The sequence below is a fragment of the Triticum urartu genome, chromosome 6A (assembly GCF_056163025.1).
Source record: "Triticum urartu cultivar PI428250 chromosome 6A, HENAU_Tu73, whole genome shotgun sequence".
NCBI lineage: Eukaryota > Viridiplantae > Streptophyta > Magnoliopsida > Poales > Poaceae > Triticum > Triticum urartu.
This window is the reverse complement of record NC_141878.1, coordinates 9,335,972-9,359,140: the sequence shown is the minus strand read 5'-3', so window position 1 is coordinate 9,359,140 and position 23,169 is coordinate 9,335,972. Positions and strand designations below refer to the sequence as shown.

General features: G+C 46.5%; 1 pseudogene; it reads left to right on the top strand.

The window, feature by feature from the left end:
- The first annotated feature begins 906 nt into the window (after positions 1-906).
- On the top strand, positions 907-22,269 carry LOC147963118 (uncharacterized; annotated as a pseudogene).
- The last annotated feature ends 900 nt before the right edge of the window (positions 22,270-23,169 follow it).

Sequence of the window (23,169 nt, the reverse complement as noted above, 5' to 3'; positions counted from 1 at the left end):
TCATAATCATGAATGTGGTCGATCCTTCTACGGCGCCCATCCATCCTCAGTCGTAGTAGGATCTTGATCTTTCAATAGCAGCGATCCATCCGCCATCGTACGATCCGATGAACTGCATGTTGCGCAGTTTGCTTGGGACTGGTACGTGGAGGAGCCCGCCTTCCTCGTGGCAGTAGATCAGGCGGTTCTCGATGACCGTGCCTTGCTCGACAGGTGAGAGGAGCAGCAGAGGGAGCACCGGCAGCGTTGGATGCTGCGACGCGGCAGCGCGCCACGACCTGCAAACGGCGGTGAAGCCTACGCGGCTGAGCGGGGAGGCGATTCTGACGCGGACCATGCCGAGGAGGTCGTCGGGGAGGTTTGACCAGTTCACTGCCGAAGGCGAGCACCGTTCTTGTTTCGTGGCCCGAAGGCGAGAACTGTTCTTGCACGCGACGACGTCCTCGCAGTCGCGGCCCGACCCATTGCTACGTACATACATATAGAGGATCGATATGTATGTCCAGTTATGAAACAATTACGTCAACGTCACGGACTCGATCGGGACGTCTCCGGCCGCATCTCCAATTATGAAACAATTACGGAAACCCAATTCATACCTAAATATCCCTTAATTCTGTTTGGTTGTCTAGTCTTAGGATTTTTTCTTATCGTTAGGACTTTTTGAAAAAGACTCTCAAGAAGGTGCTTCTAAGGACTTTTAGCAAAAAGTTCCAAAAAAATCCTCCCGTTTGATTTGCTAGGGACTTTTTTTAATCCCAACATAAAAAAAGTCCGTGAAACCAAACACCCCTTAAATATCAACTAGGATGCACATCTACGATCTTGGCTCACTATACCACATCGATCGGGACGCGATCGGATCTAGAGCTCCCTCCTAAAGCAACCCATCGAGAGGCATCGACCATGGTAGTAGTAGGCTGCGGCAGCGGCGACGCCAGGTCGCAGACGCAAGCTGCAAGAGGGCGCCGGCAGAAGGCAGCTTCCGTGCCGTTGGACGTCATGGTGGACATTGCGGCGCGCACCGACCCGGCCACCCTCGTGCACTGTGCAGCCACGTGCGTGGACATGCGCTGCCGCGTCAAGGAATACATCAGCCTCCGCGGCCCCCTCCGCCTCTAGCACGGCGACCGCTTCGTGCTCCCCCTCCTATGCAGCCACCTGATCTATGGGTCCCACGACTGGTCCAGGCCCAAGGAGAAGCTGTTTCTGCTAGACACCAGCGCACCGGATGCCACCAAGCTGCGCACATCAACCCGCGGAGGCTTTCCCCTCGCGTCACGTGATGGTCTCGTTCTCGCCCGTGTGGGGCGTGGCCAAAGAGCTCCGTGTGTGCGACCCGGCCACCGGCAGGAGCCTAACCCTGCCATCTGAACCGAAGTTTTGTAGGTGGTGTTAGAATACATCAGAGGCGCTCCGTCGATTTATCGAGGACCAAGCAATCACACGAGACACGACACCGAGATTTTTTAACGAGGTTCACCGATATGGCTACATCCCCGGGGCATGACTACGGGCGCTCCTCCCCATGACACCGTCACAATACCGCACCCTGGCCACCCGGGCGCCAGCACACGCCGCCGGCTCCCCCGCGTGCCCGTGCTATTATGTTGGCATAGGTTACATCGTGTGTCAACCCCGCTATATAAGAGAGGCCTAGGATACAAGTGTCCTACTAGGACACAACTCCATATCCTATCTAAACACAATACAACTACAAGTCCAACTGTAACCTACCTTGTACACTATATTCGACACAACTCCAATAAACTCCACCTTGGCGAATATTCTCCACCACCTTGGATTCGTCTATGCGTCAAATTTCCATATACATTGGACTTGAGATACGCCATGAGCACCGCTGCTACTTCCAGACTCCATATGACTCCACCTGCAACTGTAGTCCCTTCTCGTTTTCTTCACAGTCAACACTCGAGCAAAAATTAAGTTTCTCGTTACTCTACTTTGTGCTCCCAACTTCCGGAGTATCCATCCAACACCATCACACATCGATCATTGTCTGCGTGAAAGTGAACAACTCATGTATTGGACGCCACAAATAAGAGTTACCTGAACTCAGCATCACCGCTCTTTCTTGCCCATCTGTCTGAAACTTGAAAGAATTTCACCGTCGCCCTGTGTCACCCCGAGTCAAGTTCGCAGTTGTCTCACCCTTCTTCCGGATAGTCTCTGACATGTCCCATCTCTATAGCACTTCGCCTCCTTCTGCCCTGTCATCCGCACTTTACCATGTGCACTGAACACCACAGAATAACCTGCCATGTACTCTCTCAGCTTTTGACAATTTTAGACTTTTCACCACTTTCTCAGATTCTCCACGGTCAACTCTTGTCGATCTTCCGGCACCGATAGACCCAGTCACCAACTTGAATCCGGTACTCGTCAACCCTACTTCAGCACCCCCTGCACACTTTGTCTAACCACATGTCTGACCACCAGGGCCTTGGCCTGTCGCTGTGTCCCGTGCTTACCGCACGCCTCGCCGCTATCACCGCGTCGAGCCTCTGCTGTCCTGGTCGAGTCTCCCGGGTAGCTAGTGTTGGGTAACGTGGTAATTTCAAAAAAATTCCTACGCACACGCAAGATCATGGTGATGCATAGCAACGAGAGGGGAGAGTGTTGTCTACGTACCAACGCAGACCGACTGCGGAAGCGATCACACAACGTAGAGGAAGTAGTCGTACGTCTTCCCGATCCGACCGATCCAAGCACCGTTACTCCGGCACCTCCGAGTTCTTAGCACACGTACAGCTCGATGACGATCTCAAGGATCAACTTGTGTGTGTAAAGGTGCCCCCTGCCCCCGTATATAAAGGATCCAAGGGGGAGGGGCTGGCCGGCCAAGGGAGGCGCGCCAGGAGAGTCCTACTCCCTCTGGGAGTACGATTCCCCCCCCCCCCAATCCTAGTTGGAATAGGATTCATCAAGGGGGGGAAAGAGAGAGAGGGGGGCCGGCCACCTCTCCTAGTCCTAATAGGACTAGGGGAGGGGGGAGGCGCGCGGCCACCTTGGGCTGCCCCTTTCTCCTTTTCCCCTAAAGCCCACTAAGGCCCATATGACTCCCGGGGGGTTCCGGTAACCTCCCGGTACTCCGGTAAAATCCCGATTTCACCCGGAACACTTCCGATGTCCAAACATAGGCTTCCAATATATCAATCTTTATGTATCGACCATTTCGAGACTCCTCGTCATGTCCGTGATCACATCCGGGACTCCGAACAACCTTCGGTACATCAAAATGCATAAACTCATAATAACTGTCATCGTAACGTTAAGCGTGCGGACCCTACGGTTCGAGAACAATGTAGACATGACCGAGACACATTTCCGGTCAATAACCAATAGCGGGACCTAGATGCCCATATTGGCTCCTACATATTCTACGAAGATCTTTATCGGTCAGACCGCATAACAACATACGTTGTTCCCTTTGTCATCGGTATGTTACTTGCCCGAGATTCGATCGTCGGTATCCAATACCTAGTTCAATCTCGTTACTGGCAAGTCTCTTTACTCATTCCGTAATACATCATCCCGCAACTAACTCATTAGTTGCAATGCTTGCAAGGCTTATGTGATGTGCATTACCGAGAGGGCCCAGAGATACCTCTCCGAAAATCGGAGTGACAAATCCTAATCTCGAAATACTCCAACCCAACATCTACCATTGGAGACACCTGTAGAGCTCCTTTATAATCACCCAGTTACGTTGTGACGTTTGGTAGCACACAAAGTGTTCCTCCGGCAAACGGGAGTTGCATAATCTCATAGTCATAGGAACATGTATAAGTCATGAAGAAAGCAATAGCAACATACTAAACGATCGGGTGCTAAGCTAATGGAATGGGTCATGTCAATCAGATCATTCAACTAATGATGTGACCTCGTTAATCAAATAACAACTCTTTGTTCATGGTTAGGAAACATAACCATCTTTGATTAACGAGCTAGTTAAGTAGAGGCATACTAGTGACACTCCGTTTGTCTATGTATTCACACATGTATTATGTTTCCGGTTAATACAATTCTAGCATGAATAATAAACATTTATCATGATATAAGGAAATAAATAATAACTTTATTATTGCCTCTAGGGCATATTTCCTTTAGTCTCCCACTTGCACTAGAGTCAATAATCTAGATTACACAGTAATGATTCTAACACCCATGGAGCCTTGGTGCTGATCATGTTTTGCTCATGGAAGAGGCTTAGTCAACGGGTCTGCAACATTCAGATCCGTATGTATCTTGCAAATCTCTATGTCTCCCACCTGGACTAGATCCCGGATGGAATTGAAGCGTCTCTTGATGTGTTTGGTCCTCTTGTGAAATCTGGATTCCTTTGCCAAGGCAATTGCACCAGTATTGTCACAAAAGATTTTCATTGGACCCGATGCACTAGGTATGACACCTAGATCGGATATGAACTCCATCATCCAGACTCCTTCGTTCGCTGCTTCCGAAGCAGCTATGTACTCCGCTTCACATGTAGATCCCGCTACGACGCTTTGTTTAGAACTGCACCAACTGACAGCTCCACCGTTTAAAGTAAACACGTATCCGGTTTGCGATTTAGAATCGTCCGGATCAGTGTCAAAGCTTGCATCAACGTAACCTCTTACGGTGTGCTCTTTGTCACCTCCATATACGAGAAACATATCCTTAGTCCTTTTCAGGTATTTCAGGATGTTCTTGACCGCTGTCCAGTGATCCACTCCTGGATTACTTTGGTACCTCCCTGCTAAACTTATAGCAAGGCACACATCAGGTCTGGTACACAGCATTGCATACATGATAGAGCCTATGGCTGAAGCATAGGGAACATCTTTCATTTTCTCTCTATCTTCTGCAGTGGTCGGGCATTGAGTCTGACTCAACTTCACACCTTGTAACACAGGAAAGAACCCTTTCTTTGCTTGATCCATTTTGAACTTCTTCAAAATCTTGTCAAGGTATGTGCTTTGTGAAAGTCCAATTAAGGGTCTTGATCTATCTCTATAGATCTTTATGCCTAATATGTAAGAAGCTTCACCGAGGTCTTTCATTGAAAAACTCTTATTCAAGTATCCCTTTATGCTATCCAGAAATTCTATATCATTTCCAATCAGTAATATGTCATCCACATATAATATCAGAAATGCTACAGAGCTCCCACTCACTTTCTTTGTAAATACAGGCTTCTCCGAAAGTCTGTATAAAACCAAATGCTTTGATCACACTATCAAAGCGTTTATTCCAACTCCGAGAGGCTTGCACCAGTCCATAAATGGATCGCTGGAGCTTGCACACTTTGTTAGCTCCCTTTGGATCGACAAAACCTTCCGGTTGCATCATATACAACTCTTCTTCTAGAAATCCATTCAGGAATGCAGTTTTTACATCCATCTGCCAAATTTCATAATCATAAAATGCGGCAATTGCTAACATGATTCGGACAGACTTAAGCATCGCTACGGGTGAGAAGGTCTCATCGTAGTCAACCCCTTGAACTTGTCGAAAACCTTTTGCGCCAAGTCGAGCTTTGTAAACAGTAACATTACCATCAGCGTCAGTCTTCTTCTTGAAGATCCATTTATTCTCAATTGCTTGCCGATCATCAGGCATGTCAACCAAAGTCCATACTTTGTTCTCATACATGGATCCCATCTCAGATTTCATGGCTTCAAGCCATTTTTCGGAATCTGGGCTCACCATCGCTTCTTCATAGTTCGTAGGTTCATCATGATTTTGTAGCATGATTTCCAGAACTGGATTACCGTACCACTCTGGCGCGGATCTCACTTTTGTTGATCTACGATGTTCAGTAGCATCTTGTTCTGAAGTTTCATGATCATGATCATTAACTTCCTCACTTATTGGTGTAGGTGTCGCAAAAACAGTTTTCTGTGATGTACTACTTTCCAACAAGGGAGCAGGTACAGTTACCTCGTCAAGTTCTACTTTCCTCCCACTCACTTCTTTCGAGAGAAACTCCTTCTCTAGAAAGGATCCATTCTTAGCAACGAATGTCTTGCCTTCGGATCTGTGATAGAAGGTGTAGCCAACAGTCTCCTTTGGGTATCCTATGAAGACACATTTCTCCGATTTGGGTTCGAGCTTATCAGGTTGAAGCTTTTTTCACATAAGCATCGCAGCCCCAAACTTTAAGAAACGACAACTTTGGTTTCTTGCCAAACCACAGTTCATAAGGCGTCGTCTCAACGGATTTTGATGGTGCCCTATTTAACGTGAATGCGGCCGTCTCTAGAGCATAACCCCAAAACGATAGCGGTAAATCAGTAAGAGACATCATAGATCGCACCATATCTAGTAAAGTACGATTACGACGTTCGGACACACCATTACGTTGTGGTGTTCCGGGTGGCGTGAGTTGCGAAACTATTCCGCAATTTTTCAAATGTACACCAAACTCGTAACTCAAATATTCTCCTCCACGATCAGATCGTAGAAATTTTATTTTCTTGTTATGATGATTTTCCACTTCACTCTGAAATTCTTTGAACTTTTCAAATGTTTCAGACTTATGTTTCATTAAGTAGATATACCCATATCTGCTTAAATCATCTGTGAAGGTGAGAAAATAACGATATCCGCCATGAGCCTCAATATTCATCGGACCACATACATCGGTATGTATGATTTCCAACAAATCTGTTGTTCTCTCCATAGTACCGGAGAACGGTGTTTTAGACATCTTGCCCATGAGGCACGGTTCGCAAGTACCAAGTGATTCATAATCAAGTGGTTCCAAAAGTCCATCAGTATGGAGTTTCTTCATGCGCTTTATACCGATATGACCCAAACGGCAGTGCCACAAATAAGTTGCACTATCATTATCAACTCTGCATCTTTTGGCTTCAACATTATGAATATGTGTGTTACTACTATCGAGATTCATCAAGAATAGACCACTCTTCAAAGGTGCATGACCATAAAAGATATTACTCATATAAATAGAACAACCATTATTCTCTGATTTAAATGAATAACCGTCTCGCATTAAACAAGATCCAGATATAATGTTCATGCTTAACGCTGGCACCAAATAACAATTATTTAGGTCTAATATTAATCCCGAAGGTAGATGTAGAGGTAGCGTGCCGACCGCGATCACATCGACTTTGGAACCGTTTCCAACGCGCATCGTCACCTCGTCCTTCGCCAGTGTTCGCTTAATCCGTAGTCCCTGTTTCGAGTTGCAAATATTAGCAACAGAACCAGTATCAAATACCCAGGTGCTACTGCGAGCTCTAGTAAGGTACACATCAATAACATGTATATCACATATACCTTTGTTCACCTTGCCATCCTTCTTATCCGCCAAATACTTGGGGCAGTTCCGCTTCCAGTGACCAGTCTGCTTGCAGTAGAAGCACTCAGTTTCAGGCTTAGGTCCAGACTTGGGTTTCTTCTCCTGAGCAGCAACTTGCTTGTCGTTCTTCTTGAAGTTCCCCTTCTTCTTCCCTTTGCCCTTTTTCTTGAAACTAGTGGTCTTGTTCAGCATCAACACTTGATGCTCCTTTTTGATTTCTACCTCCGCAGCTTTCAGCATCGCGAAGAGCTCGGGAATAGTCTTGTTCATCCCTTGCATATTATAGTTCATCACGAAGCTCTTGTAGCTTGGTGGCAGTGATTGGAGAATTCTGTCAATGATGCAATCATCTGGAAGATTAACTCCCATCTGAATCAAGTGATTATTATACCCAGACATTTTGAGTATATGCTCACTGACAGAACTGTTCTCCTCCATCTTGCAGCTATAGAACTTATTGGAGACTTCATATCTCTCAATCCGGGCATTTGCTTGAAATATTAACTTCAACTCCTGGAACATCTCATATGCTCCATGACGTTCAAAACGTCGTTGAAGTTCCAATTCTAAGCCGTAAAGCATGGCACACTGAACTATCGAGTAGTCATCAGCTTTGCTCTGCCAGACGTTCATAACATCTGGTGTTGCTCCAGCAGCAGGCCTGGCACCCAGCGGTGCTTCCAGGACGTAATTCTTCTAAGCAGCAATGAGGATAATCCTCAAGTTACGGACCCAGTCCGTGTAATTGCTGCCATCATCTTTCAACTTTGCTTTCTCAAGGAACGCATTAAAATTCAATGGAACAACAGCACGAGCCATCTATCTACAATCAACATAGACAAGCAAGATACTATCAGGTACTAAGTTCATGATAAGTTTAAGTTCAGTTAATCAAATTACTTAAGAACTCCCACTTAGATAGACATCCCTCTAATACTCTAAGCGATTACGTGATCCAAATCAACTAAACCATAACCGATCATCACGTGAGATGGAGTAGTTTTCAATGGTGAACATCGTTATGTTGATCATATCTACTATATGATTCACGCTCGACCTTTCGGTCTCTGTGTTACGAGGCCATATCTGCATATGCTAGGCTCGTCAAGTTTAACCTGAGTATTCTGCGTGTGCAAAACTGGCTTGCACCCGTTGTAGATGGACGTAGAGCTTATCACACCCGATCATCACGTGGTGTCTGGGCACGACGAACTTTGGCAATGGTGCATACTCAGGGAGAACACTTCTTGATAATTTAGTGAGAGATCATCTTATAATGCTACCGTCAATCAAAGCAAGATAAGATGCATAAAAAGATAAACATCACATGCAATCAATATAAGTGATATGATATGGCCATCATCATCTTGTGCTTGTGATCTCCATCTCCGAAGCACCGTCATGATCGCCATCGTCACCGGCGTGACACCTTGATCTCCATCGTAGCATCGTTGTCGTCTCGCCAATCTTATGCTTCCATGACTATCGCTACCGCTTAGTGTTGGAAATATGCCCTAGAGGCAATAATAAATTGATTATTATTATATTTCCTTGTTCATGATAATCGCTTATTATCCATGCTATAATTGTATTGATAGGAAACTCAGATACATGTGTGGATACATAGACAACACCATGTCCCTAGTGAGCCTCTAGTTGACTAGCTCGTTGATCAATAGATGGTTATGGTTTCCTAACCATGGACATTGGATGTCGTTGATAACGGGATCACATCATTAGGAGAATGATGTGATGGACAAGACCCAATCCTAAGCCTAGCACAAGATCATGTAGTTCGTATGCTAAAGCTTTTCTAATGTCAAGTATCATTTCCTTAGACCATGAGATTGTGCAACTCCCGGATACCGTAGGAGTGCTTTGGGTGTATCAAACGTCACAACGTAACTGGGTGACTATAAAGGTGCACTACAAGTATCTCCGAAAGTCTCTGTTGGGTTGGCACGAATCGAGACTGGGATTTGTCACTCCGTGTAAACGGAGAGGTATCTCTGGGCCCACTCGGTAGGACATCATCATAATGTGCACAATGTGATCAAGGAGTTGATCACGGGATGATATGTTACGGAACGAGTAAAGAGACTTGCCGGTAACGAGATTGAACAAGGTATCGGGATACCGACGATCGAATCTCGGGCAAGTATCATACCGATAGACAAAGGGAATTGAATACGGGATTGATTAAGTCCTTGACATCGTGGTTCATCCGATGAGATCATCGTGGAACATGTGGGAGCCAACATGGGTATCCAGATCCCGCTGTTGGTTATTGACCGGAGAACGTCTCGGTCATGTCTGCATGTCTCCCGAACCCGTAGGGTCTACACACTTAAGGTTCGATGACGCTAGGGTTGTAAAGGAAGTTTGTATGTGGTTACCGAATGTTGTTCGGAGTCCCGGATGAGATCCCGGACGTCACGAGGAGTTCCGGAATGGTCCGGAGGTAAAGATTTATATATGGGAAGTCCTGTTTTGGTCACCGGAAGAGTTTCGGGGTTTATCGGTAACGTACCGGGACCACCGAGAGGGTCCCGGGGGTCCACCAAGTGGGGCCACCAGCCCCGGGGGGGCACATGGGCTGTAGGGAGTGTTCCTTGGCCTACATGGGCCAAGGGCACCAGCCCCACTAAGGCCCATGCGCCTAAGAGATGGAGAAGGGGCAAACCCTAATGGGATATGGGCCTTAGGGCCCATATTGGTGCGCCTCCCTCTCCCATCCCCTTTTGGCCGCCCCCTTGCTCCCCATCTAGGGCTGCCGCCCCCCCTAGGGGTGGGAACCCTAGAGGGGGCGCGGCCCCTCCCCTTCCCTATATATATGAGGCCTATGGGGGCTGCCCAAAACACGCGCGGTTCGATCTCTCGTTGGTGCAGCCCTGCATCTCTCTCTCCCTCCTCTTCTGTGGTGCTTGGCGAAGCCCTGCAGGATTGCCACGCTCCTCCATCACCACCACGCCATTGTGCTGCTGCTGGATGGAGTCTTCCTCAACCTCTCCCTCTCTCCTTGCTGGATCAAGGCGTGGGAGACGTCACCGGGCTGCACGTGTGTTGAACGCGGAGGTGCCGTGCGTTCGGCACTTGATCATCGGTGACTTGGATCACGACGAGTACGACTCCATCAACCCCGTTCACTTGAACGCTTCCGCTTAGCGATCTACAAGGGTATGTAGATGCACTCTCCTTCCCCTCGTTGCTGGTCTCTCCATAGATAGATCTTGGTGACACGTAGGAAAATTTTGAATTTCTGCTACGTTCCCCAACAGTGGTATCAGAGCCAGGTTTATGCGTAGTTTCTATGCACGAGTAGAACACAAAGTAGTTGTGGGCGTTGATTTTGTTCAATATGCTTACCGTTACTAGTCCAATCTTGATTCGGCGGCATTGTGGGATGAAGCGGCCCGGACCGACCTTACACGTACTCTTACGTGAGACTGGTTCCACCGACTGACATGCACTAGTTGCATAAGGTGGCAAGCGGGTGTCTGTCTCTCCCACTTTAGTCGGATCGGATTCGATGAAAAGGGTCCTTATGAAGGGTAAATAGCAATTGGCATATCACGTTGTGGTTTTTGCGTAGGTAAGAAATGTTCTTGCTAGAAACCCATAGCAGCCACGTAAAACATGCAAACAACAATTAGAGGACGTCTAACTTGTTTTTGCAGGGTATGCTATGTGATGTGATATGGCCAAAAGGATGTGATGAATGATATATGTGATGTATGAGATTGATCATGTTCTTGTAATAGGAATCACGACTTGCATGTCGATGAGTATGACAACCGGCAGGAGCCATAGGAGTTGTCTTAATTTATTTATGACCTGCGTGTCAACATAAACGTCATGTAATTACTTTACTTTATTGCTAACTGTTAGCTGTAGAAGTAGAAGTAATAGTTGGCGAGACAACTTCATGAAGACACGATGATGGAGATCATGGTGTCATGCCAGTGACGATGATGATCATGGAGCCCCGAAGATGGAGATCAAGAGGAGCAAAGTGATGATGGCCATATCATGTCACTATTTGATTGCATGTGATGTTTATCATGTTTATGCATCTTGTTTACTTAGAACGACGGTAGTAAATAAGATGATCCCTCATAATAATTTCAAGAAAGTGTTCCCCCTAACTGTGCACCGTTGCGACAGTCCGTTGTTTCGAAGCACCACGTGATGATCGGGTGTTAGATTCTAACGTTCACATACAACGGGTGTAAGACAGATTTACACAGGCGAAACACTTAGGTTGACTTGACGAGCCTAGCATGTATAGACATGGCCTCGGAACACAAGAGACCGAGAGGTCGAGCATGAGTCGTATGGTAGATACGATCAACATGAAGATGTTCACCGATGATGACTAGTCCGTCTCACATGATGATCGGACACGGCCTAGTTGACTCGGATCATGTAATCACTTAGATGACTAGAGGGATGTCTATCTGAGTGGGAGTTCACAATATGAACTTAATTATCCTGAACATAGTCAAAAGGTCTTCGCAAATTATGTCGTAGCTCGCGCTTTAGTTCTACTGTTTAGATATGTTCCTAGAGAAAATTTAGTTGAAAGTTGATAGTAGTAAATATGCGGACTAGGTCCGTAAACTAAGGTTTGTCCTCATTGCTTCATAGAAAGCTTATGTCCTTAATGCACCGCTCAGTGTGCTGAACCTCGAACGTTGTCTGTGGATGTTGCGAACATCTGACATACACATTTTGATAACTACGTGATAGTTCAGTTAAACGGTTTAGAGTTGAGGCACCAAAGACGTTTTGAAACGTCGCGAAACATATGAGATGTTTCGAGGACTGAAATTGGGATTTCAGGCTCGTGCCCACGTCAAGAGGTATAAGACCTCCGACGATTTTCTTAGCCTGCAAACTAAGGGAGAAAAGCTCAATTGTTGAACTTGTGCTCAGATTGCCTGAGTACAACAATCGCTTGAATCGAGTGGGAGTTGATCTTCCAGATGAAATAGTGATGGTTCTCTGAAGTCATTACCACCAAGCTGCTTGAGCTTCGTGATGAACTATAATATATCAGGGACATATATGATGATCCTTGAGATATTCACGATGTTTGACACCACAAAAGTAGAAATCAAGAAGGAGCATCAATTGTTGATGGTTGGTGAAACCACTAGTTTCAAGAAGGGCAAGGGCAAAAAGGGATGCTTCATGAAACGACAAATCAGCTGCTGCTCTAGTGAAGAAACCCAAGGTTGAACCCAAACCCGAGACTAAGTTCTTCTGTAATAAGAGAAACAACCACTGGAGCAGAATTACCCTAGATACTTGGTAGATTAGAAGGCTGGCAAGGTCGATAGAAGTATATTGGATATACATTGTGTTGATGTGTACTTTACTAGTACTCCTAGTAGCACCAGGGTATTAGATACCGGTTCGGTTGCTAAGTGTTAGTAACTCGAAATAAAAGCTACGGAATAAACGGAGACTAGCTAAAGGTGAGATGACGATATGTGTTGGAAGTATTTCCAAGGTTGATCAAATATCGTACGCTCCCTCTACCATCGAGATTGGTGTTTGCGTTGAGCATAGACATGATTGTATTATGTCTATCGCAATACGGTTATTCATTTAAAGAGAATAATGGTTACTCTGTTTATTTGAATAATACCTTCAATGGTCTTACACCTGAAATGAATGGTTTATTGAATCTCGATCGTAGTGATACACATGTTCATGCCAAAAGATAGTAATGATAGTACCACCTACTTGTGGCACTGCCACGTAAGTCATATCGGTATAAAACGCATGAAGAAGCTCCATGTTGATGGATCTTTGGGCTCACTTGTTTTGAAAGGTTTGAGACATGCGAACCATGTCTATTGGTGTATATGCATGAAGAAACTCCATGCAAATGGACCGTTTGGACTCACTTGATTTTGAATCACTTGAGACATGCAAATCATACCACATGGGCAAGATGACTGAAAGCCTCGGTTTCAGTAAAATGGAACTAGAAAGCAACTTGTTGGAAGTAATACATTTTGATGTGTGCAATCCAATGAGTGTTGAGGCATGTAGTGGATATCGCTATGTTCTTACTTCACAGATGATTTGAGTAATCTACCAAGTTGAAAGATCGTCGTGACAAGAGGATAAAATATCTATGATATGATCATAGAGATGAATATCTGAATTACGAGTTTGGCACAGAATTAAGACATTGTGGAAATTGTTTCACAACTAATACAGCCTGGAACACCATAGTGTGATGGTGTGTCCGAACATCATAACTACACCCTATTGGATATGATGCATACCATGATGTCTCTTATCGAATTACCACGATAGTTTATGGGTTAGGCATTAAAGACAACCACATTCACTTTAAATAGGGCACCAAGTAATTCCGATGAGATGACACCATATGAACTATGGTTTAGAGAAACCTAAGCTGTCATTTCTTAGAAGTTTGGGGCTGCGACGCTTATGTGAAAAAGTTTCAGGCTGATAAGCTCGAACCCAAAGCGGATAAATGCATCTTCATAGGACACCCAAAACAGTTGGTATACCTCCTGTCTCAGATCCAAAAACAATAAGGGATTGTTTCTAGAATCGGGTCCTTTCTCGAGGAAAAGTTTCTCTCGAAAGAATTGAGTGGGAGGATGGTGGAGACTTGATGAGGTTATTGAACCGTCACTTCAACTAGTGTATAGCAGGGCACAAAGAGTTGTTCCTGTGGCACCTACACCAATTGAAGTGGAAGCTTATGATATTGATCATGAGACTTCGGATCAAGTCACTCCCAAACCTCGTGGGATGACAAGGATGCGTACTACTTCAGAGTGGTACGTAATCCTGTCTTGGAAGTCATGTTGCTAGACAACAATGAACCTACGAGCTATGGAGAAGCGATGGTGGGCCTGGATTCCGATAAATGGCTTGAGGCCATATAATCCGAGAGAGGATCCATGTATGAAAACAAGGTGTAGACTTTGGAAGAACTACTTGATGGTCGTAAGGCTGTTGAGTGTAGATGCATTTTAAAAGGAAGACGGACAATGATGGTAAATGTCACCATTAAGAAAGCTCGACTTGTCGTTAAGATGTTTTCTGACAAGTTCAAGGAGTTGACTACGGTGAGATTTTCTCACTTGTAGCGATGCTAAGAGTCTGTTGGAATTATATTAGCAGTCACTGCATTATTTATGAAATCTTGCAGATAGGATGTCAAAATATTGTTTCCTCGATGATTTTCTTGAGGAAAGGTTGTATGTGATACAACCGAAAGGTTTTGTCAATCCTGAAAAGATGCTAATAAGGATGCAAAGCTCCAGCAATCCTTCTGAGGACTGGAGTGAGCATCTCGGAGTTGGAATGTACACTTTGATGAGATGATCAAAGATTTTGGGTTTATACAAAGTTTATGAGAAACTTGTATTTCCAAAGAAGTGAGTGGGAGCACTATAGAATTTCTGATGAGTATATGTTTTAACATATTGTTGATCGGAAATGACGTAGAATTTCTGGAAAGCATATAGGGTTATTTGGAAAGTGTTTTCAATGGGAAACCTGGATTGAGCTACTTGAGCATTGAGCATCAAGATCTATAAGGATAGATCAAAACGCTTAATGGTACTTTCAAATGAGCACATACCTTGACATGATCTTGAAGTTGTTCAAGATGGATCAGTCAAAGAAGGAGTTCTTGCCTGAGTTGTAAGGTATGAAGTTAAGACTTAAAGCTCGACCACGGCAGAATAGAGAGAAAGGACGAAGGTCGTCCCCTATGCTTAAGACATAGGCTCTACAGTATGCTATGCTGTGTGCCGCACCTGAAGTGTGCCTTGCCATGAGTCAGTCAAGGGGTACAAGAGTGATCCAAGAATGGATCACAAGATAGCGGTCAAAGTTATCCTTAGTAACTAGTGGACTAAGGAATTTTCTCGATTATGGAGGTGGTAAAAGAGTTCGTCGTAAAGGGTTACGCTGATGCAAACTTTGACACTAATCCAGATTATTCTGAGTAGTAAACTGGACTCGTATAGTGGAACAGTTATTTGGAATAGCTCCAAATGTAGCGTAGTAGTTGCATCTGCAAAATGACATAAGAAATTTGTGAAGTACATACGGATTTGAAAGATTCAGACCCGTTGACTAAAACCTCTCTCACAAGCAACATGATCAAACCCATAACTCATTGAGTGTTAATCACATAGTGATGTGAACTAGATTATTGACTCTAGTAGACTCTTTGGATGTTGGTCACATGGCGATGTGACCTGTGAGTGTTAATCACATGGCGATGTGAACTAGATTATTGACTCTAGTGCAAGTGGGAGACTATTGGAAATATGCCCTAGAGGCAATAATAAATTGATTATTATTATATTTCCTTGTTCATGATAATCGCTTATTATCCATGCTATAATTGTATTGATAGGAAACTCAGATACATGTGTGGATACATAGACAACACCATGTCCCTAGTGAGCCTCTAGTTGACTAGCTCGTTGATCAATAGATGGTTATGGTTTCCTAACCATGGACATTGGATGTCGTTGATAACGGGATCACATCATTAGGAGAATGATGTGATGGACAAGACCCAATCCTAAGCCTAGCACAAGATCATGTAGTTCGTATGCTAAAGCTTTTCTAATGTCAAGTATCATTTCCTTAGACCATGAGATTGTGCAACTCCCGGATACCGTAGGAGTGCTTTGGGTGTATCAAACGTCACAACGTAACTGGGTGACTATAAAGGTGCACTACAAGTATCTCCGAAAGTCTCTGTTGGGTTGGCACGAATCGAGACTGGGATTTGTCACTCCGTGTAAACGGAGAGGTATCTCTGGGCCCACTCGGTAGGACATCATCATAATGTGCACAATGTGATCAAGGAGTTGATCACGGGATGATGTGTTACGGAACGAGTAAAGAGACTTGCCGGTAACGAGATTGAACAAGGTATCGGGATACCGACGATCGAATCTCGGGCAAGTATCATACCGATAGACAAAGGGAATTGAATACGGGATTGATTAAGTCCTTGACATCGTGGTTCATCCGATGAGATCATCGTGGAACATGTGGGAGCCAACATGGGTATCCAGATCCCGCTGTTGGTTATTGACCGGAGAACGTCTCGGTCATGTCTGCATGTCTCCCGAACCCGTAGGGTCTACACACTTAAGGTTCGATGACGCTAGGGTTGTAAAGGAAGTTTGTATGTGGTTACCGAATGTTGTTCGGAGTCCCGGATGAGATCCCGGACGTCACGAGGAGTTCCAGAATGGTCCGGAGGTAAAGATTTATATATGGGAAGTCCTGTTTTGGTCACCGGAAGAGTTTCGGGGTTTATCGGTAACGTACCGGGACCACCGAGAGGGTCCCGGGGGTCCACCAAGTGGGGCCACCAGCCCCGGGGGGGCCACATGGGCTGTAGGGAGTGTTCCTTGGCCTACATGGGCCAAGGGCACCAGCCCCACTAAGGCCCATGCGCCTAAGAGATGGAGAAGGGGCAAACCCTAATGGGATATGGGCCTTAGGGCCCATATTGGTGCGCCTCCCTCTCCCATCCCCTCTTGGCCGCCCCCTTGCTCCCCATCTAGGGCTGCCGCCCCCCTAGGGGTGGGAACCCTAGAGGGGGCGCAGCCCCTCCCCTTCCCTATATATATGAGGCCTATGGGGGCTGCCCAAAACACGTGCGATTCGATCTCTCGTTGGTGCAGCCCTGCATCTCTCTCTCCCTCCTCTTCTGTGGTGCTTGGCGAAGCCCTGCAGGATTGCCACACTCCTCCATCACCACCACGCCGTTGTGCTGTTGCTGGATGGAGTCTTCCTCAACCTCTCCCTCTCTCCTTGCTGGATCAAGGCGTGGGAGACGTCACCGGGCTGCACGTGTGTTGAACGCGGAGGTGCCGTGCGTTCGGCACTTGATCATCGGTGATTTGGATCACGACGAGTACGACTCCATCAACCCCGTTCACTTGAACGCTTCCGCTTAGCGATCTACAAGGGTATGTAGATGCACTCTCCTTCCCCTCGTTGCTGGTCTCTCCATAGATAGATCTTGGTGACACGTAGGAAAATTTTGAATTTCTGCTACGTTCCCCAACACTTAGTGATAAAGTAAAGCATTACATCGCGATTGCATTGCATACAATAAAGCGACAACCATATGGCTCCTGCCAGTTGCCGATAACTTGGTTACAAAACATGATCATCTCATACAATAAAATTCAGCATCAGGCTTTGACCATATCACATCACAACATGCCCTGCAAAAACAAGTTAGACGTCTTCTACTTTGTTGTTGCAAGTTTTACGTGGCTGCTACGGGCTTAAGCAAGAACCAATCTCACCTACGCATCAAAACCACAACGATAGTTTGTCAAATAGACTCCGTTTTAACCTTCGCAAGGACCGGGCGTAGCCACACTTGGTTCAACTAAAGTTGGAGAGACAGTCGCCCGCAAGCCACCTGTGTGCAAAGCACGTCGGGGGAACCGGTCTCGTGTAAGCGTACGCGTAATGTTGGTCCAGGTCGTCTCGCCCAACAATACCGCTGAACCAAAGTATGACATGCTGGTAGGCAGTATGACTTATATCGTCCACAACTCACTTGTGTTCTACTCGTGCAAATCACATCAAACCATAAAACCAGGCTCTGATACCACTGTTGGGTAACGTGGTAATTTCAAAAAATTTCCTACGCACACGCAAGATCATGGTGATGCATAGCAACGAGAGGGGAGAGTGTTGTCTACGTACCAACGCAGACCGACTGCGGAAGCGATCACACAACGTAGAGGAAGTAGTCGTACGTCTTCCCGATCCGACCGATCCAAGCACCGTTACTCCGGCACCTCCGAGTTCTTAGCACACGTACAGCTCGATGACGATCTCAAGGATCAACTTGTGTGTGTAGAGGTGCCCCCTGCCCCCGTATATAAAGGATCCAAGGGGGAGGGGCTGGCCGACCAAGGGAGGCGCGCCAGGAGAGTCCTACTCCCTCTGGGAGTAGGATTCCCTCCCCCCAATCCTAGTTGGAATAGGATTCATCAAGGGGGGGAAAGAGAGAGAGGGGGGCCGGCCACCTCTCCTAGTCCTAATAGGACTAGGGGAGGGGGGAGGCGCGCGGCCACCTTGGGCTGCCCCTTTCTCCTTTTCCCCTAAAGCCCACTAAGGCCCATATGACTCCCGGGGGGTTCCGGTAACCTCCCGGTACTCCGATAAAATCCCGATTTCACCCGGAACACTTCCGATGTCCAAACATAGGCTTCCAATATATCAATATTTATTTCTCGACCATTTCGAGACTCCTCGTCATGTCCCTGATCACATCCGGGACTCCGAACAACCTTCGGTACATCAAAATGCATAAACTCATAATAACTGTCATCGTAACGTTAAGCGTGCGGACCCTACGGTTCGAGAACAATGTAGAAATGACCGAGACACATTTCCGGTCAATAACCAATAGCGGGACCTGGATGCCCATATTGTCTCCTACATATTCTACGAAGATTTTTATCGGTCAGACCGCATAACAACATACGTTGTTCCCTTTGTCATCGGTATGTTACTTGCCCGAGATTCGATCGTCGGTATCCAATACCTAGTTCAATCTCGTTACTGGCAAGTCTCTTTACTCGTTCCGTAGTACATCATCCCGCAACTAACTCATTAGTTGCAATGCTTGCAAGGCTTATGTGATGTGCATTACCGAGAGGGCCCAGAGATACCTCTCCGACAATCGGAGTGACAAATCCTCATCTCGAAATACGCCAACCCAACATCTACCATTGGAGACACCTGTAGAGCTCCTTTATAATCACCCAGTTACGTTGTGACGTTTGGTAGCACACAAAGTGTTCCTCCGGCAAACGGGAGTTGCATAATCTCATAGTCATAGGAACATGTATAAGTCATGAAGAAAGCAATAGCAACATACTAAACGATCGGGTGCTAAGCTAATGGAATGGGTCATGTCAATCAGATCATTCAACTAATGATGTGACCTCGTTAATCAAATAACAACTCTTTGTTCATGGTTAGGAAACATAACCATCTTTGATTAACGAGCTAGTTAAGTAGAGGCATACTAGTGACACTCTGTTTGTCTATGTATTCACACATGTATTATGTTTCCGGTTAATACAATTCTAGCATGAATAATAAACATTTATCATGATATAAGGAAATAAATAATAACTTTATTATTGCCTCTAGGGCATATTTCCTTCATCTAGCCCCCACTGTCTCAACTCCCACTGCAGAGAACCATCGATCATCACCGACCGATGCCGAGTATCACGTCTCCATCAGACCACTGGTACCCAGTCCGATCCACGTGTCTCTCGCTATCTCGCTGAAATATGCTTCGACTCTCCGTTAACTTACGCCGTAGCCCCTCCATCAGCTCAGAGTGAAGTCATCCATCAGACTCCTACTCCACCTTCGACATGACTGCATGGTGGTTGTACGTGCCACCCTCCCAGGCCCTATCAACTCCAAGCTCTCATGTGCACCGTCTTGAATCAACCCTGCGACATAGTCTGTCGAAGCCACACAAGCCCTCAGGCCTGCACCACATGTTTCCACGCTCCAGAAGTCGGCCACCATCAGCATCACGCTCTTATGTCGTCGTCGCTGAAATCACCGCCGTCTTCTGCTTTGACCGACATCCCCGTCGATCTGTCAGACAGTCCAGTCCGACCCAGCCGAAAATATCCAACTGCAACCATGCTCCACCCTGCGTCGTGTCCGCCCGCACATATCCGTGCATTGCTTGACGCCCTGTGTATGCATGATCCCGCATGATGCGCTCCAGACTCATGCTTCGAGCCTTATACGCACGTCGCTAACCTCGCCACGCACCACAAACCCTCACGCTATCATCCCAATACACATCATGTGTACAAAGAAATAAAGCCAAAATCCACCACGTAAGCCTTCCTGTACGCACTTAACCGTGAAGATCAAAAGATCAAAAATCTCCAACTCCACCATATGCTCCTGTAGGCTGAAGGTCCATTAGGCTTCCTATCTCTTTCTTCTCGATGACTTAGCCTTAGCCTGTTACGTAGCTTCCTTTTTTTCATCCAACAAATCTCTTGCTTTGCCGTTTCCACGTGTCTCTGGACTGCCTCGATTCCTTCGGAACCAACAACACAACGCAGCAACACCATGCCACGTCTTGGTCGGCTTGCACAGCTCCTTGCCCACGATGCCACAACCTGCACAACCGGCCCCAGCGCCTATCACGCTTGCCTGCAGCGCCGCCAGCCCACCAGCCGGCCTTGCTCGGCCTGCTAGCTGGGCCGAAGCAGCCTCATCCGTGCGTTGCACGCCCTGGTGTCTGCCTTGCCTTTGAATCGATCTGGATCGATTGAGACGCCGCCACCCCTGCACGCTTGCACAATTCCGAGACACGCCTTGCTCTGCCCGCTGCCCGGGTTGCATACGCACCTGCATCGCTGCCCTAACATGTCACGCCATGTGTGTGGGATCCGCTGAATCGATCCGCTGCAGCCACCTGATCCGATCCGACCAGCTGCCTCGCCCTGCGCTGCTTGCACGCGTCCCCATCGGATTCAACCGATCTCGCCGAAACCCTTCGCACAGAACACGCCGCCGGCTGCATGCAAAACACATCTCGCCTAGAGCCACATGTTTCCGATTGCTTCTAATCCGTTGCAGAATTTCCTCGCCGAGCATCGACCGACCGACGTTCAGTAACGATCCTCTCAATGAATTCTGCTCCACCTCTAAATCAACAACCGCAACCTCCGAACAACCTAGCTCATGATACCACTTGTTAGAATAAATCCGAGGCGCTCCGTCGATTTACCGAGGATCAAGCAATCACACGAGGCACGACACCGAGATTTTTTAACGAGGTTCACCGATATGGCTACATCCCCGGGGCATGACTACGGGCGCTCCTCCCCATGACACCGTCACAATACCGCACCCTGGCCGCCCGGGCGCCAGCACACGCCGCCGGCTCCCCCGCGTGCTCGTGCTATTATGTTGGCATAGGTTACATCGTGTGTCTACCCCTGCTATATAAGAGAGGCCTAGGATACAAGTGTCCTACTAGGACACAACTCCATATCCTATCTAAACACAATACAACTACAAGTCCAACTGTAACCTACCTTGTACACTATATTCGACACAACTCCAACAGGTGGTCTGAGAATAGTTATGTCTTGCTGGTTGGTGACTGTGATAAGGCGGCCACCTCCGTTGGCCGGCATTTTCAAGTGGTCAAGGCATGTCTAGATATGTCACAATATGGCGGCAACCTGCAGTTCCAGACCTTCTCGACAGAGCATGGCGCGTGGGGCCTCTACACCGAGACCTGGCTTCCTAACCTACAAAGCAGGTTTCAACGAAGCCTCGGTAAGGCCCTGGTCACCGGCGGCGCTGTGCACTGGCTGTGCCAGACTGACACCGGATCCTACGTCCTCAGGCTCCGCGTCAAAGCAGCAAAGGTGTTGGTGACGAAGCTCCCGAAAGGGTTCCCACACAACGAAGAGCATCAAAAACTTCTGGCAACATCGTCGGTGGGTGGGGATGTGCTCGTGCTTGTCGCCCACGATGATAAGATATCAGCCTGGGCACAATCGCAACATACAGCCAAGTGGCAGCAACGACCACATGTGGTGATCAACATGACGGAGACAATTTTGCGGTTCCTTGACAAGGCAGGCGGGAGCTGCATTCCACCGACGAAGCCAGTCAAATTCAACCTAGTGTGGTTTGCCGAGAGTAGCGGCATTGTGCTCATCACTGCATGCAACGGTTTCTTTTGGCTCGACCTGCAGTCCATGAAGATCGTGACGTGGTTCCCGGATCATAGGGTCTTATACACGACCCAGAATATCCCATATGAGATGAGTTTGACGGCTTGGGTTCCAACGTTCAATAGCACTTTGTGATTAATTCGTTCTGTTTCTGGTTTCAGTTTCAACTTCATCAACAATTATAGAAGCATGCGTGTACGACTTTGTTAAGAAAAATGATTTAATTTTACTAATTTACTTCGCCCCTTCACGAGGAAATTGATGTCCCATGATAATGTATGGTCTTGTTACTTTGTTAGTTTTATCTGTACTTGTGCAAGCATATTGTTTTCTTTCATCTGAATTGAGATGTCCTCCTACTTCCACTTGAACCACTGCATGCTGAAAGATTCATGAAATGGATGTAGACACATCAAGATTTTAGATGATCCCTAGCCCACGGTTTCTGTGACTTCTTGGACCATATCGTTGCCTAGGACATACCAGCCATCTGCTGACCGCCTGCTGGTCAAGACCTCCAGGTATGGAGCAAGCATACTTTATTGCTGATTCTGGTCATAAAGCTGTGATCTTCATATGGTTATTTATCAAACTGGTCGGTTATGGTAATGATATTATGTTTAATTCTATGATTTGGTCAGTTTATGGCAAGGAAGTGATGGTTTATTATTTCTTAGATACACACATTTTGAAATCAAAATCAGGATCAGGTAGTCCTAACCCACACATTGGGTCAAAATATATCGTTGGCTTATCATATATTTGATATGATGAGTCATCCTTTGTTCTGAAAACAAATGCCATTTTCTTTTTGTGTGGTTCAGAGTAACCGAGCAGAGGCTAGAGCAACCATAAGTCTTCTGGAACCTGCCGCTGCCCCAGGTCTCCTAATACTAGTTTGTGATGGTACTGAAATATGATTTTTCCTTTGTTTTCTAATGTTTTTAGCATGGACCTCACATTCTTTTATATGCACTTGGCTTATTTCTGAAACCAAATCGTCTAGTATTAGCTTAGCAGTAGCAGAAGGTCAAC